Source organism: Scyliorhinus torazame, chromosome 18, assembly GCF_047496885.1.
Source record: "Scyliorhinus torazame isolate Kashiwa2021f chromosome 18, sScyTor2.1, whole genome shotgun sequence".
In the NCBI taxonomy this organism is placed as follows: domain Eukaryota; kingdom Metazoa; phylum Chordata; class Chondrichthyes; order Carcharhiniformes; family Scyliorhinidae; genus Scyliorhinus; species Scyliorhinus torazame.
Window position 1 is genome coordinate 87,444,415 of NC_092724.1, and position 18,232 is coordinate 87,462,646.

The window sequence follows — 18,232 nt, forward strand, 5'->3', positions numbered from 1 at the left end:
CCAGAGAGAAGACAGAGCCAGGAGTGAGACACAGCTAAGAGTGAGTTTGGGAATTTGAATCGAGGTGGGAATTGAATTGAATTGAATCAGTAAGGCAGCTCCTTTTAAACTCCTGAAATTTAAATTAAGCTAGTATTGTGCAGTGTAGGTTAACAAGGGCTGCCCCACCCACTCACATAGCTGGTTGGCAGTTAAGTGTCAGTCACTTTAATCTACTTTGATCTAAAAGCAGGTGGGGGAGGGGAGTCAATTCAGGACAGTTTAAAAAGAGCCATTTGTAAACTCACTCCCAGTGAGTTCTCCCAGTGAGCCAGGAGTGAGACACAGCTAAGAGTGAGTTTGGGAATTTGAATCGAGGTGGGAATTCGAAGCTGGGTGGGGAGGAAGTGCGTTTTATCCCTGTTAAGTGACTGGTAAGTAGTTTTTCTGTTTCTTTTCATTGGTATATTTATTTATTTTTTTCTTCATCGTTTATTTATTTATTTAAATTTTGGGGGGGGAAATTGAAATTGTTGAAGTTAACCGAAGGTTTAAGACATGGCAGGAGATCTCAGACCCGTGCCATGCTCCTCGTGTGCGATGTGGGAGCTCAGGGACATGTCCACTGTCCCTGGCTCCTTCACGTGCAAGAAGTGTGTCCAGTTGCAGCTCCTGTTAGACCGTTTGACGGCTCTGGAGCTGCGGATGGACTCACTTTGGAGTGTCCGCGATGCTGAGGACATCGTGGATAGCACGTTTAGCGAGTTGGTCACACCGCAGGTGAAAGGTACTGAGGGAGATAGTAAATGGGTGACCAAAAGACAGCAAGAGTAGGAAGGCAGTGCAGGTGTCCTCTGCGGTCATCTCCCTGCAAAACAGATATACCGCTTTGGATACTGTTGAGGGAGATGGCTCACCAGGGGAAGGCAGCAGCAGCCAGGTTCATGGCACCGTTTGCTGGCTCTGCTGCGCAGCTGGGCAGGAAGAAGAATGGCAGGGCTATAGTGATAGGGGACTCGATTGTAAGGGGAATAGACAGGCGGTTCTGCGGACGCAATCGAGACTCCAGGATGGTATGTTGCCTCCCTGGTGCAAGGGTCAAGGATGTCTCGGAGCGGCTGCAGGACATTCTGGGGGGGGGGGGGGGGGGAGGGTGAACAGCCAGCTGTCGTGGTGCACATAGGCACCAACGATATAGGTAAAAAACGGGATGAGGTCCTACAAGCTGAATTTAGGGAGCTAGGAGTTAAACTAAAAAGTAGGACCTCAAAGGTAGTAATCTCAGGATTGCTACCAGTGCCACGAGCTAGTCAGAGTAGGAATGTCAGGATAGAGAGGATGAATACGTGGCTCGAGAGATGGTGCAAGAGGGAGGGATTCAAATTCCTGGGTCATTGGAACCGGTTCTGGGGGAGGTGGGACCAGTACAAACCGGACGGTCTGCACCTGGGCAGGACTGGAACCAATGTCCTAGGGGGGGTGTTTGCTAGAGCTGTTGGGGAGAGTTTAAACTAATGTGGCGGGGGATGGGAACCGATGCAGGAAGTTGGAAGGTAGTAAAACAGGGACAGAAATAAAAGGCAGTAAGGGGGAAAGTGTAAGGCAGAGAAGCCAGAGTCAAAAATCAAAAAGGGCGACAGTACAAGGTACAGTGACTGAGGGGAGCTCAGTGAATAGGACCAGGAATACTAAAAGAAATAAAACGGGAAGTGAAAACATTAATGGTAAGCGACGCGGCAGGTTGTTACAGGAAGATATGGGTTCGACGACAAGGAAAATTAGGAGAAAGGTTAAGAGGAAATATAACTTAGGAGAGGTTACTGATCGAGGTGTTAAGATTCAGAACAGAGGTAAAAAAGCCAACATAAGTGTACTTTACCTGAATGCTCGTAGTATTCGGAATAAGGTAAATGAGTTGATGGCGCAAATCATCGTGAATGATTATGATTTAGTGGCCATTACTGAAACATGGTTAAAGGATGGTCACAACTGGGAGTTAAATATCCGAGGGTATCAAACCTTTCGGAAGGACAGAGTGGATGGTAAGGGAGCTGGTGTAGCTCTGTTATTTAAGGATGACATCAGTTGCCGGTATGGGAATTGAACCCGCGCATGCTGGCCTTGTTCTGCATTACAAGACGGCTGTTTAGCCCCCTGTGTTAAACCAGCCCCCTGTGTTGTCCCCGTGTCTGCGTGGGTGTCCTCCGGGTGCTCCGGTTTCCTCCCACAAATCCCGAAAGACGTGCTGTTAGGTAATCTGGACATTCTGAATTCTCCCTCAGTGTACCGGAACAGGCGCCGGAGTGTGGCGACTAGGGGATTTTCACAGTAACTTCATTGTGGTGTTAATGTAAGCCTACTTGTGACAATAAATATTATTATTATGGTAGTGGTCATGGGTTTGGAAGGTGTTGTCTAAATCACCATCAGTCAGTTCTCTCTCAAAGGGGAGAACAGCCCTGGTACTGTGGTGACATTTACTTGAGTATAACAACTGGTTGGTTCAGTGCATTCTGTGTCTGTCCCAGCAATGACAGCCAACAGAGGGCACCCTTTACTTAAAAGTATACTGGACCTAAAGAAGTAGCTGGATTCATGCGGCATACATTCAACACTGGATATTAGTGTTTGTGAAAATTGCTTTTTCACAACATAACGGGCTACAAGGCAAAGCCGAGTAGAATCTCCACCAACAGTGCACCCTTCCTCGATTAACTCAATAGATTCCATGCTCAGTTTGAGGAGGAAACCAACAAACACACCCATACCTACCGTCACAGCTTCCGAAGTCAGATCGGCCGTCTTGAAAGTGAACCCACAGAGTCCCTGGTCGTGCATTCATATACTGTGTGGAGCAACTGGTGGGTGTGTTCGCGGACATCTTCAACCTCCTTACTCCATTCCGAGGTTCCAACCTGCTTCAAGAAGACCACCATCACACCGATGCCAAAGTAGAACCACGCAATGTTCCTCAACAACTACCGTTCGGTGGCCTTGACATCTATCATGAAGTGCTTTGAGAGGTTGGCCATGAGACACATCAACTCCATACTCCCAGCATGCCTTGATCCACTGCAAGTCGCATACCTCCACAACCGGTCCACAGCAGACACTATCTCCCTGGCCCTACACTCACCCCGGAGCACCCTGACAACCAACAAGGACTCCTACCTCAGACTCCCATTCATTGACTACAGCTCCGCCTTGTAATTGATAATATGGAAAGATGTGTCATTTGAAACATGGAAGTCTGGCAATATCTGGTCAGAGAAACATGAGAGGATACAGGGAAAGATCCCACAAAGGGTTAATAGCAGCTGCAAAGAGCAGGATTATAAAATGCAGATTCCTTCTTCCAAACAGGCTTAGCAAACAGGATTTTTGTATGAAGCTAAAAATGACTCACACCTTCATTGAAATTAACCACCTTAGTAAGCATCTGGAAAAGCATGGATGAGGGTTTCACTTGAGCTAGGTGATAAATGTCAACCTTTCAAGTTTTAACCAAGTGGATTTTTAGCATTACGCTAAAAGCAATGATTCACACCTTCATTGAAGTAAAATCAGCAGATAGAAAAGAATGACATGGGCAAATATATAGGTGTGAAATTTTGCTGACATCAGGTAAATTAAAAGAAAATTGGAGACTATCAGTCTACGAGAAACATAATTTAAAGCTAAAATCAAAGTCAAAATTATGAGCTGGGGACACAATTGGAAAATAATTGACAGGGACCAAGATTCACGACCATAAGACATAGGAGCGGAAGTAAGGCCATTCGGCCCATCGAGTCCACTCCACCATTCAATCATGGCTGATTTCAACTCCATTTACCCGCTCTCTCTCCATAGCCCTTAATTCCTTGTGAAATCAAGAATTTGTCAACTTCTGTCTTAAAGACACCCAACGTCCCAGCCTCCACCGCCCTCTGTGGCAATGAATTCCACAGACCCACCACTCTCTGGCTGAAGAAATTTCTCCTCATCTCTGTTCTAAAGTGACTCCCTTTTATTCTAAGGCTGTGCCCCCAGGTCCTAGTCTCCCCTGCTAATGGAAACAACTTCCCTACGTCCACCCTATCTAAGCCATTCATTATCTTGTAAGTTTCTATTAGATCGCCCCTCAACCTCCTAAACTCCAATGAATATAATCCCAGGATCCTCAGACGTTCATCGTATGTTAGGCCTACCATCCCTGGGATCATCCGTGTGAATCTCCGCTGGACCCGCTCCAGTGCGAGTATGTCCTTCCTGAGGTGTGGGGCCCAAAATTGCTCACAGTATTCCAAATGGGGCCTAACTAGTGCTTTATAAAGCTTCAGAAGTACATCCCTGCTTTTATATTCCAAGCCTCTTGAGATAAATTACAACATTGCATTTGCTTTCTTAATTACGGACTCAACCTGCAAGTTTACCTTTGGAGAATCCTGGACTAGGACTCCCAAATCCCTTTGCACTTGAGCATTATGAATTTTGTTACCGTTTAGAAAATAGTCAATGCCTCTATTCTTTTTTCCAAAGTCCAAGACCTCGCACTTGCCCACGTTGAATTTCATAAGCCATTTCTTGGACCACTCTCCTAAACTGTCTAAATCTTTCTGCAGCCTCCCCACCGCCTCAATACTACCTGCCCCTCCACCTATCTTTGTATCATCGGCAAACTTAGCCAGAATGCCCCCAGTCCCGTCATCTAGATCGTTAATATATAAAGAGAACAGCTGTGGCCCCAACACTGAACCCTGCGGGACACCACTCATCACCGGTTGCCATTCCGAAAAAGAACCTTTTATCCCAACTCTCTGCCTTCTGCCTGACAGCCAATGAAATCGTCAATCCATGTTAGTACCTTGCCTCGAATACCATAGGCCCTTATTTTACTCAGCAGTTTCCCGTGAGGCACCTTATCAAAGGTCTTTTGGAAGTCAAGATAGATAACATCCATTGGCTCTCCTTGGTCTAACCTATTTGTTATCTCTTCAAAGAACTCTAACAGGTTTGTCAGGCACGACCTCCCCTTACTAAATCCATGCTGACTTGTCCTAATCCGACCCTGCACTTCCAAGAATTTAGAAATCTCTTCCTTAACGATGGATTCTAGAATCTTTCCAACAACCGAGGATAGGCTAATTGGCCTATGATTTTCCATCTTTTTTCTTGTTCCCTTCTTGATCAGGGGGTTGCAACAGCGATTTTCCAATCCTCTGGGACTTTCCCTGACACCAGTGACTTTTGAAAGATCATAACTAACGCCGCTACTATTTCTTCAGCTATCTCCTTTAGACCTCCAGGATGTAGCCCATCTGGTCCCAGAGATTTATCAATTTTTAGACCTCTTAGTTTATCCCTTTCTCCTTTGTGATGGCTACCATATTCAACTCTGCCCCCTGACTCCTGAATTGTTGGGATATTACTCATGTCTTCTACTGTGAAGACTGACACAAAGTACTTATTTAGTTCCTCAGCTATTTCCTTGTCTCCCATCACTAGATTACAACCGAGGATAGGCTAATTGGCCTATGATTTTCCATCTTTTTTCTTGTTCCCTTCTTGATCAGGGGGTTACAACAGCGATTTTCCAATCCTCTGGGACTTTCCCTGACACCAGTGACTTTTGAAAGATCATAACTAACGCCGCTACTATTTCTTCAGCTATCTCCTTTAGACCTCCAGGATGTAGCCCATGTAGCACACCGGGCAGCACGGTAGCACAAGTGATTAGCACTGTGGCTTCACAGCGCCAGGGTCCCAGGTTCGATTCCCCGCTGGGTCACTGTCTGTGCGGAGTTTGCACGTTCTCCCCGTGTCCGCGTGGGTTTCCTCCGGGTGCTCCGGTTTCCTCCCACAGTCCAAAGACGTGCAGGTTAGGTGGATTGGCCATGCTAAATTACCCGTAGTGTCCATAAGGGTTGGGAGGGGTTATTGGGTGGAAGTGAGGGATTAATGTGGGTCGGTGCAGACTCGATGGGCCGAATGGCCTCCTTCTGCACTGTATGTTCTATGTAATCTATGTAATTACCAGCGTCATTTTGGAGCGGCCCAATGTCTACTTTTGCCTCCCGTTTGTTTTTCATAGAATTTTCATAGATTATCATAGAATTTACAGTGCAGAAGGAGGCCATTCGGCCCATCGAGTCTGCCCCGGCTCTTGGAAAGAGCACCCTACCCAAGGTCAACACCTCCCCCCTATCCCCATAACCCAGTAACCCCACCCAACACTAAGGGCAATTTTGGACACTAAGGGCAATTTATCATGGCCAATCCACCTAACCTGTACATCTTTGGACTGTGGGAGGAAACCGGAGCACCCGGAGGAAACCCACGCACACACGGGGAGGATGTGCAGACTCCGCACAGACAGTGACCCAAGCCGGAATCAAACCTGGGACCCTGGAGTTGTGAAGTAATTGTGCTATCCACAATGCTACCGTGCTGCCCTAATGTATTTTTAATGCATTTAAAGAAACTTTTACTATCATTCCTAATGTTACTGGCTAGCCTACCTTCATATTTGATCCTCTCTTTCCTTATTTCTCTCTTTGTTATCCTCTGTTTTTGTAGCCTTGCCAATCTTCTGACTTCCCACTACTCTTTGCCACATTATAGGCTTTCTCTTTTGCTTTGATGCATTCCCTGACTTCCTTTGTCAGCCATGGCTGACTAATCCTCCCTCTGATAACCTTTCTTTTCTTTGGGATGAACCTCTGTACTGTGTCCTCAATTACTCCCAGAAACTCCTGCCATTGCTGTTCTACTGTCTTTCCCACTAGGCTCTGCTCCCAGTCGATTTTCGTCAGTTCCTCATGCCCCTGTAGTTACCTTTATTTAACTGTAACACCTTTACATCTGATTCTACCTTCTTTCTTTCAAATTGCAGACTGAATTCTACCATATTATGATCACTGCCTCCTAAGTGTTCCCTTACTTTAAGATCTTTTATCAAGTCTGGCTCATTACATAACACTAAGTCCAGAATGGCCTGTTCCCTCGTGGGCTCCATCACAAGCTGTTCCAAAAAGCCCTCCTGTAAACATTCAATGAATTCCCTTTCTTTGGGTCCACTGGCAACATTATTTACCCAGTCCACCTGCATATTGAAGTCCCCCATGATCACTGTGACCTTGCCTTTCTGACATGCCCTTTCTATTTTGTGGTGCATTTTGTGCCCCTGGTCCTGACCACTGTTAGGAGGCCTATACATAACTCCCATTATGGTTTTTTAGCCTTTGTGGTTCCTCAACTCTACCCACACAGACTCCACATCATCTGACCCTATGTCGTTTAGTGCTATTGATTTAATTTCATTCCTAATTAACAAGGCAACCCCGCCCCCTCTGCCCACCTCTCTGTCTTTTCGATAGGTTGTGAATCCCTGGATGTTTAAATGCCAGTCCTGAACCCCCTGCAACCATGTCTCTGTGAAGCCTTCCACATCAGACCTGCCAGTCACAATCTGGGCCACAAGCTCATCTACCTTGTTCCGTACACTGCGCTCATTTAAATATAGCACCTTTAATTCTCTATTAACCGTCCCTTTTTGTTTTCTTAGTGTGGTGGACCTTGGTTTACCATACACTGTGTCATATTTTGTGAGATGGGGACTATCGTAACCTCTCCTGAGTTCTGTCTTTTCGTGCTTTTTTTGTATTCCTAAGCAGCTACGCTTCCCACTGATTACTTCACCTCTTGGTTCCCTGACTTTCCCTCCCCCCCCCCCCCCCCCCCAAATCTCTAGTTTAAAGTCCGATTGACCACCCTATTTACTCTTTTCGCCAGAACACTGGTCCCAGCTCGGTTCAGGTGGAGACCATCCCAAAACTGATGCCAGTGTCCCATGAAAAGGAACCCCTCTTTCCCACACCACTCTTCAGCCACATGTTAACTTCACTTATTCTTGCCTCCCTATGCCAATTTGCACGTGGCTCGGGCAGTAATCCGGAGATTATGACCCTTGAGGACCTGTTTTTTAATTTGACTCCTAGCTCTTTATAATCTCTAACAGGTCCTCTTTCCTAGACTTTCCTATGTTGTTGGCACCGACATGGACCACAACAACTGGATCCTCCCCCTCCCTCTCCAGTATCCTTTCAAGCCGGTCAGAGATGTCCTGCACCCCAGCACCGGGCAGGCAACATACCATGCGGGACTCTTTATCCTGCTCACAAAGGATACTATCTATCCCCCTGATAATAGAATCCCCTACAACTACAACTTGCCTATTTACTCCCTCCCCTTGAATGGCCTGCTGAACCATGGTGCCTTGGTCAGCTGACTCATCCTTCCTGCAGCCCTGTTCGCCATCCACACAGGGAGCAAGTGCCTCGTACCTGTTGGACAGGGTCAAGGGCTGAGGCTCCTGAGTTCCTGACTGCTGGTTCCCTTTACCTGCCTGACCTGCAGTCACACCCTGCTGTCCCTGGCCACTGGCAGGATTTAAACTACTTACTCTGACAGGTGTGACTGCCTCCTGAAACACAGTGTCCAGGTAAGTCTCCCCCTCCCGGATGTGCCTCAGTGTTTGAAGCTCGGACTCTACCTCATCAACTCTGAGCCGGAGCTCTTCGAGCAGCCAACATTCATGCAGATGTGGTCGCTATAGCTCACAATGGGATCTGCCAGCTCCCACATCAAGCAGCTCAAGCACATCACCTGACCAGCTATCTCTAATTAATTAATTATTTTAATTTAAGTTTACGAGTTTAGCTGTGTTTTTTTAAAATTTGGGGCAGATTTGCTATCAAGCAATCAGATCACAGCTTCCCTCTGACGTCACGTTTGAAAAAAAAAAAGTGGAAAACCGGAAGTTACCGTTAGGTTTTTATACTCACACAGAGACTGCTCCTCCTCCGAATGGCTCCCGAAACTAGGCCGCAATCCCCGGGTTAAAGTAGGTTTTTATACTCACACAGAGACTGCTCCTCCTCCTCCGAATGGCTCCCGAAACCTTCCTGGTTACCTCACTGCACCAAATTACCAAGTTTCAAATTCCCACTCTGGATGTGTCTCACTCACTCAGGCTGTGTCTCTTTGACCTGCGCAACGCTTACAAATCAAATGCTTGAAATCAAAGCATGTTGAACATCACAAAGGACAATGTAATCAGATCTGAGGGCTGAAGCCATGCCCAAAATGAATACTTAGTCGTGTTAGAAAAATTCAGATTAAAGGTACCTTTTACAATCCAAGTGAAATAAAAGTTACTTTACAATAAAGTCATAAAAACTTAATAACTGTTCGAAAAATATATTAACCCGAAGAAAGGGGACAGCCAGCAGAGCCAGCTCTCACAGCTCGGTACATGTGAAAGATAGGACATAGCAACCGAGCTCACCAGCGAATACATCGAAAGAAGACCAGGGGCGAAATTCTCCGTTATCGGCGGAAAGTCCGCCGATCGGCGCAAAAAATGGCGCAAATCCGACTTGCGTCACGTCGGAAAAATGGGTCGATAGTCTCCAGCCCGAAATGGGCTAGCAGCGACGTAACGGGATCCGCGCTTGCGCAGTGGTTCACGCCGTGCAGCGTCATACGCACCGCACGGCGTGACGGCTCATAAGGCCGCGCTGCTCCCCCCCCCACCCGACCGGAACACCCGACCGCAACACCCGACTGGATGACTGGCCGCCGCTCAGCCCCGAGGTTCGAGTCACGCGATGTGGAGGCGCTCCTGGACGCGGTGGAGCAGAGGAGGGACGCCCTGTATCCCGGGCACGGCCGCAGAGTTGCCCCACGCCACAGCCGGCGTCTGTGGAGGGAAGTGGCAGAGGCCGTCACCGCTGTGGCCCTGACACCACGGACAGGCACCCAGTGCCACAAGAAGGTGAACGACCTCGTCAGAGCAGGCAGGGTGAGCCTCCCCCATATCTCCCCCTCCCCCATATCCCCCCTCCCCATATCCCCCCTCCCCCATATCCCCCCTCCCCCATATCCCCAAGTGAATCCAGCCCTAACCTTAACCTCTGCAATGCACGCGCAACCGATGGCGTGCATTCATATACCTGCCTAACAGTGTTGCCTTTTACCCCTGCCACCGCCCCCCCCCCCCGCCACAGGAGAAGCGAGCACACAACAATAGGGAGCATGTGAGGACTGGAGGAGGCCCCGCTGATGAGAGGCCACTGACCGTACATGAGGAAAGGGCCCTGGAACTGGCTGGTGGACCTGAGGACCGGGAGGTTGCTGATGCAGAGGTCGGGGGTGTATTAGCAAGTGAGCCACCGACAGCCCGTCCCCATATCCCCCCTCCCCTATATCCCCCACACCCGTATCACCTGATCACTGCCTGATGTCTAACCATGCATGCTTCATTGTGTATCGCAGGACCAAACGTCCAGGCACCCATCCCCGCAGATGCAGACCGCCCGCAGGATGCCCCTCGGAGGCCACGGGAGACGGAGAGACCCGCACCCTCCGGCATGCAACGCCCGCAGGATGCCCCTCGCACACCACGGGAGACGGAGAGACCTGGAGCAACAGGGAGAGGACACCCCCGTCACGTGCGGGAGCGACCACCCAGCGATGAGGGGGGCAGCCACAGGCCCCCGTCACATCCGAGCCAGGACACCACTACCCAGGACACCACTACCCAGGACACCACTACCCGGGACACCACTACCCGGGACAGCACTACCCAGGAAGACGAAATACCGGACAGTGACTCAGAGTGGATGGGTGGAGACGAACCCCCATCCCAAAGTGCCATGGACTCAGAGTGGGACGAAGAGCACGACACAACGCCACTGCTGTCACCAACACCTTCCACCATCGCAGAAACACTCACCTCGGTTGGGCACTTTAATGATGAGGCGTCTGGTACACTCACTGGTGCGCACAACACAGCCGTCCCGGTACAGCAGGTGGAGGTAGGAGCAGCAGAGGGGCCGGGCGGTCGGAGGGCAGCCCAGCCCAAGCGAACATCTGCCGCCCAGATGGATCCCGGGTTCCTGGAGTTACCACACCCACACAAAGATCCGATGCAACCACCGACCCGGAGACAAGCGAAGAGGGTGACGGGCGGCTGCGGTCGCAGGTGGAGGAGTCCACCCGCGTCCAGGAGCTGGAAGTGGTGCCGGTCATGCGTGCCACCCAGGCCGACACCGCACGGGTGGCGTCCGCGGTGGAGGCAATGGGTGCGACGGTGTCAGACATGGGAACGGTTTGCGAGGCCTGGGGCTTTCCGTGCAGGCGGCGTCTGTGGCCCAGGAAATGGCTGCCCTCTCACAGGAGGCCATGAGCCAGCGCCAGATGGCAGAGGCGCTCAACGCCATAGCCCAGTCTCTGCAGGCCATGGCCCAGTCTCTGCAGGCCATGGCCCAGTCTCTGCAGGCCATCGCTGAGGGCATCGGCGCCAGTGGCCATGTGCGAGCCGGCGTCGCACTGTCACAGACAGGGTTTGCCAACCCCCTGGGCTCCATGGCTGCAAACCTGCAGACCCCTGTCGATACCAGCACGGGCCTCCAGGACTGGCAGCGCCAGATGTCGGGGGGGCGTCGGATGGCCAGTCCGTTCGCATCCCCCACCCATGTAGATGCCTGGGGGCCATCGGGCACCCCGAGGGAGGAGGAGGTGGTGTGGTCCGTCCCAGCTCCCCCTGTAGGGGAGGTCCCGGTACACCGTGACACCTCAGGCTTCCGTCCCAGGTGCATCGGGTGGGCAACGGGCAGGACAGGCTGGCAGCTCGCCATCCCAGTCGCCCGGGCCGCAGCCTGGCCCATCTAGGCCAGGACGCCCCAGGAAAAGGCCGCCAAAGGGATCCAGTGTCAGAGGGCAGGAATCACAGGAGTCCACCTCCAGTTCTGCTGTACCGTCTGGGGAACCACGTAGACGTAGTCAAAGGGCCCGTAAGGCCAAACAATTAGACACTGAGTAAGTTGGCACGGTTGCAGGGCACAGATGAGTTTTAGGGGCTAGGGCACGTGTATGAACTCCTTTGGTTATTAAAGTCAATGTTACACCTACAGAAGCTGCCTTTGTGCTCTGTCCAAAGAGTGCGGGGGTGTCATGTACGTTGAGCGCAAGTGTGTGTGTGAGGGGTGGTCTTACTTCAGCCCCAGGTGAGTCTGCCCCCTTCCCCCTGGGCCGCCATCAACATCCCCCGGGCAGAGGACGGGACCGTGCGCTGCAGTGTCACAGCCGCATGCAGGGATGGTCCGGGTGGATGGTGGTACTGTGGCCATGGGTCAGACATAGTCCAACGATGTAGAGCCAGGAGCTCACCGCAGGGCGGGTTGTCATCATCCTCCATGGCCTGCGATAGACACGCGTCCACCCGCAAATGTGTGAGCCCGGCCCGTTGTGCCGCAGGTGGATCGGCAATGGGGGGGTGGGGGGGGTGGTGTGCATGCGGGTGGGGTGGGGTGGGGTTGGGGAGGGGGGTGAGGGTGGTCGGCTGTTGTCATGGTGTGCGGTCTGTGGCCATACTACCCGATTCCCACGCCCATCCAGTCAATGAAGCGGGCGTCTAACATTCTGTCCCGTGCCCGCTGGGCCAGCCGGTAACGGTGGACAGCCACCCGCCTGTGTCTACCCCGTCTGCCCTGACCATTACCCCCATCCCCCTCATCTGGGGTGGACTGCGCCTCTTCCTGCTGCTCCTCCACTCCGCCCTCCTCTGCCTGCGGCACATCGCCCCTCTGTTGGGCTATGTTGTGCAGGACGCAGCACACCACAATGATGCGGCCGACCCTATCTGACCGATACTGGAGGGCGCCCCCAGAGAGGTCCAGGCACCTGAAACGCATCTTCAGTACGCCAAAGCACCTCTCTATCACTCCCCTTGTCGCTACATGGGCATCATTGTAGCGGTTCTCCGCCTCATTGCATGGCCTCCGTACAGGCGTCATCAGCCACGATCGCAATGGGTAGCCCCTGTCGCCCAGCAACCAGCCCCTCAGCCGGGGATGGCGTCCCTCGTACATGCCGGGGATGGATGACCGCGACAACACGAATGAGTCGTGTACACTGCCTGGGTGACGGGCGCAGACGTGCAGGATCATCATGCGGTGGTCGCAGACCACCTATACGTTCATCGAATAGGTCCCCTTCCTATTAGTGAACACGGCCCTGCTATCTGCAGGTGGCCGCACGGTGGCGTGTATCCCATCGATCGCGCCCTGGACCATGGGGAACCCGGCCACGGCAGAGAAGCCCACGGCCTTGGCATCTTGGCTGGCCCGGTCCACGGGGAAGCGGATGTAGCGGTGCGCCATGGCATATAGGGCATCTGTCACTGCCCGGATGCACCGGTGCACCGATGTCTGCGATATGCCTGACAGGTCCCCACTCGGTGCCTGGAATGACCCCGTTGCATAAAAGTTCAGGGCCACCGTAACCTTGACGGACACGGGGAGAGGGTGTCCCCCGCCAGTGCCACGCGGTGACAGGTGTGCCAGCAGGTGGCAGATGTGTGCCACGGTTTCCCGGCTCATCCGGAGTCTCCTGCATTCCTGGTCCGTGAGGTCCTGGTATGACTGACTGGGCCGGTACACACGGGGCGCCCTCGGGTGCCTCCGTTGCCGTGGGGCCGCGACGTCCTCCTCGTCCTGTCGGTCGGGTGTCCCTCCAGCCTCGGAGTCTGCCGCCTGCCCCTCTGCAGCAGCCTGTGCCGCCTCTCTGGCATGCTCCTCCTCCTCCTCCTCCTCATAAGGGCAACATAGACATGAGCGGCTGCCGCCACTGCGGCCAGCATCGCTGGATGATCTGAAAACATGACGGCCTGGTCCCCTCCTCCCCCCAGCCAGGTGGCATGGACCGCATGGGTCCAACTGTTGGAGGCTGGCACCTGGCCAGGTGGACTAACTCACTTGCCCTCCCATCCCCCTCCCCAGCCGGGACCCCCCCCCCCCTAACCTCCACCCCGGCACGGACACCCCCATTCCCCTCCCCGGCACGAACCCCCCCCTCCCAACCTCCACCCCGGCACGGACACCCCCTCCCCGGCACGGACCTCCCCCACCCTCCACCCCGGCACGGACACCCCCATCCCCCTTCCCGGCACGGACCCCCCCCCCAACCTCCACCCCGACACGGACCCCCCCCCCAACCTCCACCCCGGCACAGACCCCCTCCCCCAACCTCCACCCCGGCACGGACCCCCTCCCCCAACCTCCACCCCGGCACGGACCCCCCCCCCAACCTCCACCCCGGCACGGACACCCCCATCCCCCTCCCCGGCACGGACACCCCCCCCCAACCTCCATCCCGGCACGGACACCCCCATCCCCCTCCCTGGCACGGACCCCCCCCCCCCCAACCTCCACCCCGGCACGGACCCCCCCCCAACCTCCACCCCGGCACAGACCCCCCCATCCCCCTCCCCGGCACGGACCCCCTCCCGGCACTCCCCCGGAGCCCAGCCTACTCTAACCACCCCCCCCCCCCCCCCCCGCCGCACACACACACACCCAACCCGAGACACACCTCACGCATTCAGACTGCGGCCACGCCATCGCCTGCCCAGAGCCAACCCCCCAGGCCGTCACTCACCTCCATGCTGGTCGGCGTGAACCTGGAGCACAGGGTCACGCCGATGAAAAGGAGGTTTAATTTACGTCGACGTGAACGGTCATCACGTCGATGAGACTTCGGCCCATCCGGAAGGGAGAATATCGGCAGGCCGAAAATCGGCTGCCTTGCGCAGACCCGTGACATTCTCCGCGGCAGCGGCGCCATTAACGCCCCGCCGACTTTTCTCCCTTCGGAGACTTCGGCAACCGGCGGGGGCGGGATTCACGGCGGCCAACGGCCATTCTCCGACCCTCTGGGGGGTCGGAGAATGACGCCCCAGATTTTAAAAAGAAGATAGCTTGTCAAGTTGGGCCTGAAGGTCCCTTCAACCAACCAGAAGGATCCAGAAGCAAGATCTTTTTACTTTTCTGTAAAGACAGTGATTGCATCTTTTAAAAGAAAAAATATAGAACAATAAAATAACTTAAAAGTTTTAACCTGAAACAGTGGTTATTCCAAAGTCTACTTTACTTACTTAGCAATGCGGGACCCAGGATCGATGCTACTATAAGTGGTAAGTGGATGAAATCTTCTGTGAAGTTATGGGTTATACCGGGGGATAACTTGAAAATATAGTTTGACCTGAATAGCACCCACCGAAGCCTGCATAGGAGTCGGGGAGTGAGAATCCATGTTCACCATTTAGAATGTCGGCCCTTTTTGGTATAGGGGGACTTCTAACAATAGTGGTGAGTTTTCAACAACATGGCGCCCAACGTTTTAATTAAAACCCTGTTAATTACGCCTAGCGGATTGCATTATTTTCTACATGGCAACCGACGTGTTAACACCGTGTTAGAATCAGAGATAGAATCATAGAAGTTTACAGCATGGAAACAGGCCCTTCGGCCCAACCAGTCCATGCCGCCCAGTTTTTACTATTAAGCTAGTCCCAGTTGCCCGCACTTGGCCCATAACCCTCTATACCAATCTTACCCATGTAACTATCTAAATGCTTTTTAAAAGACACAATTGTACCCGCCTCTACTACTACCTCTGGCAGCCCATTCCAGACAATGTGAATTATGCCCAGCCGATTGTTTTGCTTTCTCCATGGCACCCAGCATGGAGGCCTAGAAGATTAGAAGTTTCTAGGTAAAGCGAGGCTAGCATATTCGAAGTTTCTAGTTCCCAAGAAACAGTTGGAATATTAGAAGTTTCTAACCGGCACAAAGGCTAGAATATTAGATGTTTCTGGTCTATGTGTGAGTCAGACTTGACCTGCCAAGTTTAGTCTGGAAAGTCATGGTGTGATTGACTTTTGTAAGGATATTCTGTGGATCGAGGGGACTCAGGACCCAGGATCGATGCTACTAAGTGGTAAGTAGATGAAATCTGTGAAGGTATGGGTTATACCGGGGGATAACTTGAAAATATAGTTTGGCCTGAATAGCACCCACCGAAGCCTGCATAGGAGTCGGGGAGTGAGAATTCCTGTTCACCATTTAGAATGTTGGCCCTTTTTGGTATAGGGGGACTTCTAAGAATAGTGGTGAGTTTTCAACAACATGGCGCCCAACGTTTAATTAAAACCCTGTTAATTACGCCTAGCGGGTTGCTTTATTTTCTACATGGCACCCGATGTTAACACCATGTTAAATATGCCCAGCCAGTTGTTTTGCTTTCTCCATGGTACCCAGCGTGGAGGCCTAGAATATTAGAAGCTTCTAGGTAAAGCAAGGCTAGAATATTAGAAGTTTCTAGTGTTGCTAACTTTTGGTTGGCTCAATTGGCTCTGTTTTATAACCTTTGCTCTAGAGTCGCCAGGTATCTTTATGATACTGCCACGAGGTTCAAGTTCAAGTAATGATGAATAACTCAGTACACCAATTAGTAAGAGTCAAATCAAAGCACATTTATTGACACACAGTCAAATCTACTCATGCATAAACTCTACTCTCTAAGCTACTTCTATAACTAACAGGCCAATACTTAGCTTCGGACTGGCCCACCAGGTCAGGGGAACAAATGGCCTTTCGTTCGGGTTCTGAGTCTGCGGGATTCAAAGTTGGTATGGACTGATAGCTAGGAGCGCCTATCTCGTAGCGAGCGTTGACTTGAGACTTGCGTTCTTTTGGCGGCAGCTGTCAAGGTTGGTTCACGTTGCTGAGTGACCCTGCAAAGAAGGACGATTTGAACTTGGGGGCTTTGCTTTATAGTCCCCAGGGGCTTCTCGCCTTTCAGGGCGGACCCCGTACCTGGTTTCAAGTGATTGGACTTCGTTCCAATCGCTTGGTTCAATTTCTCCAATACTGGAGCGGTTCCCTGATTGATGGGCGGTCTTTAGGTGCCCATTAACCTCTTTTGGGTTGGTGCCTGCTAGCGCCGAGGAGTCTGGCTTGGCCTTGTTTATCTTAAATGTTTCGATTGTTCCCGGGGATCGCTCATTAGTATGTAGATGGCTGCTACATTATTGTGCAGATGGTTGCTGGTACCGATGCTGTCTGGGCTTTTGCAGAGTTTAATACACAGTAAACTTCACCTGCTAGTTTCTGCCTGTGTTGGCTGAATTTCCCTTCAGCCTTTGCTGTTCTCCAATTTTACGTCTGGAATTGGCCAACCCTGGTGGCTACACTAGTTCCCAAGAAACAGTTGGAATATTAGAAGTTTCTAACCGGCACAAAGGCTAGAATATGAGAAGTTTCTGGTCTATGTGTGAGTCCGACTTGACCTGCCGAGTTTAGTCTGGAAAGTCATGGTGTGATTGACTTTTGTAAGGATATTCTGTGGATCGAGGGACTAACACTCAGGTTGGTTGTGAAAATCAGCAGTCTAGAAGATGCTGACCCTGAGAAAAAGTCTGCAAGACATCTCAAAATTATGCATCCATTACTGGTAAGAGTAGAAGCAACAGGGTTGTGATGGGAGACTTCAACTGCCCCAATATTGACTGCGACTCACTTAGTGCCAGGGGCTTAGACGGGGCAGAGTTTGTAAGGAGCATCTAGGAGGGATTCTTAAAACAATATGTAGACAGTCCAACTAGGGAAGGGGCGGTACTGGACCTGGTATTGGGGAATGAGGTGGTAGAAGTTTCAGTAGGGGAGCATTTCGGGAACAGTGACCACAGTTCAGTAAGTTTTAAAGTGCTGGTGGACAAGGATAAGAGTGGTCCTAGGATGAATGTGCTAAATTGGGGGAAGGCTAATTATAACAATATTAGGTGGGAACTGAAGAACCTAGATTGGGAGCGGATGTTTGAGCGGAAATCAACATCTGACATGTGGGAGGCTTTCAAGTGTCAGTTGAAAGGAATTCAGGACCGGCATGTTCCTGTGAGGAAGAAGGATAAATACGGCAATTTTCGGGAACCTTGGAGAACGAGAGATATTGTAGCCTCGTCAAAAAGAAAAAGGAGGCATTTGTCAGGGGGGGAAAAAAGGGGAAATAGAAGGGGGAAAAAAGGAGGAAAAAAGAAAAAAAAAAAGAGAAGAAAGACTTAGAAAAAGAAAACTGTTAAAGGGACAGAACACTCCCTCCTTCCACGCTTTTCAAAAAAGAAAACCAAACTTACCTAAATAGAGTCTCCTCACAAAGGAGGGGGGGAGAGAAAAAGAGGGGAAGGGGGGGAATAAGGGGGGAAAAATGCCAGAAGGGAGCCAAAGCAGAGGGAGAAAGGGCACCAAGAGCAAACGGGGCAATACACGAGCCCACTCAGACGAGCTAATTGGCACACAAAGCAGCGGAATGGAAGCCTCGCCGCAACTAAAAGAACTGGGCAGAGAGGAGCTTCTACCCCCGGGCCAGAGGG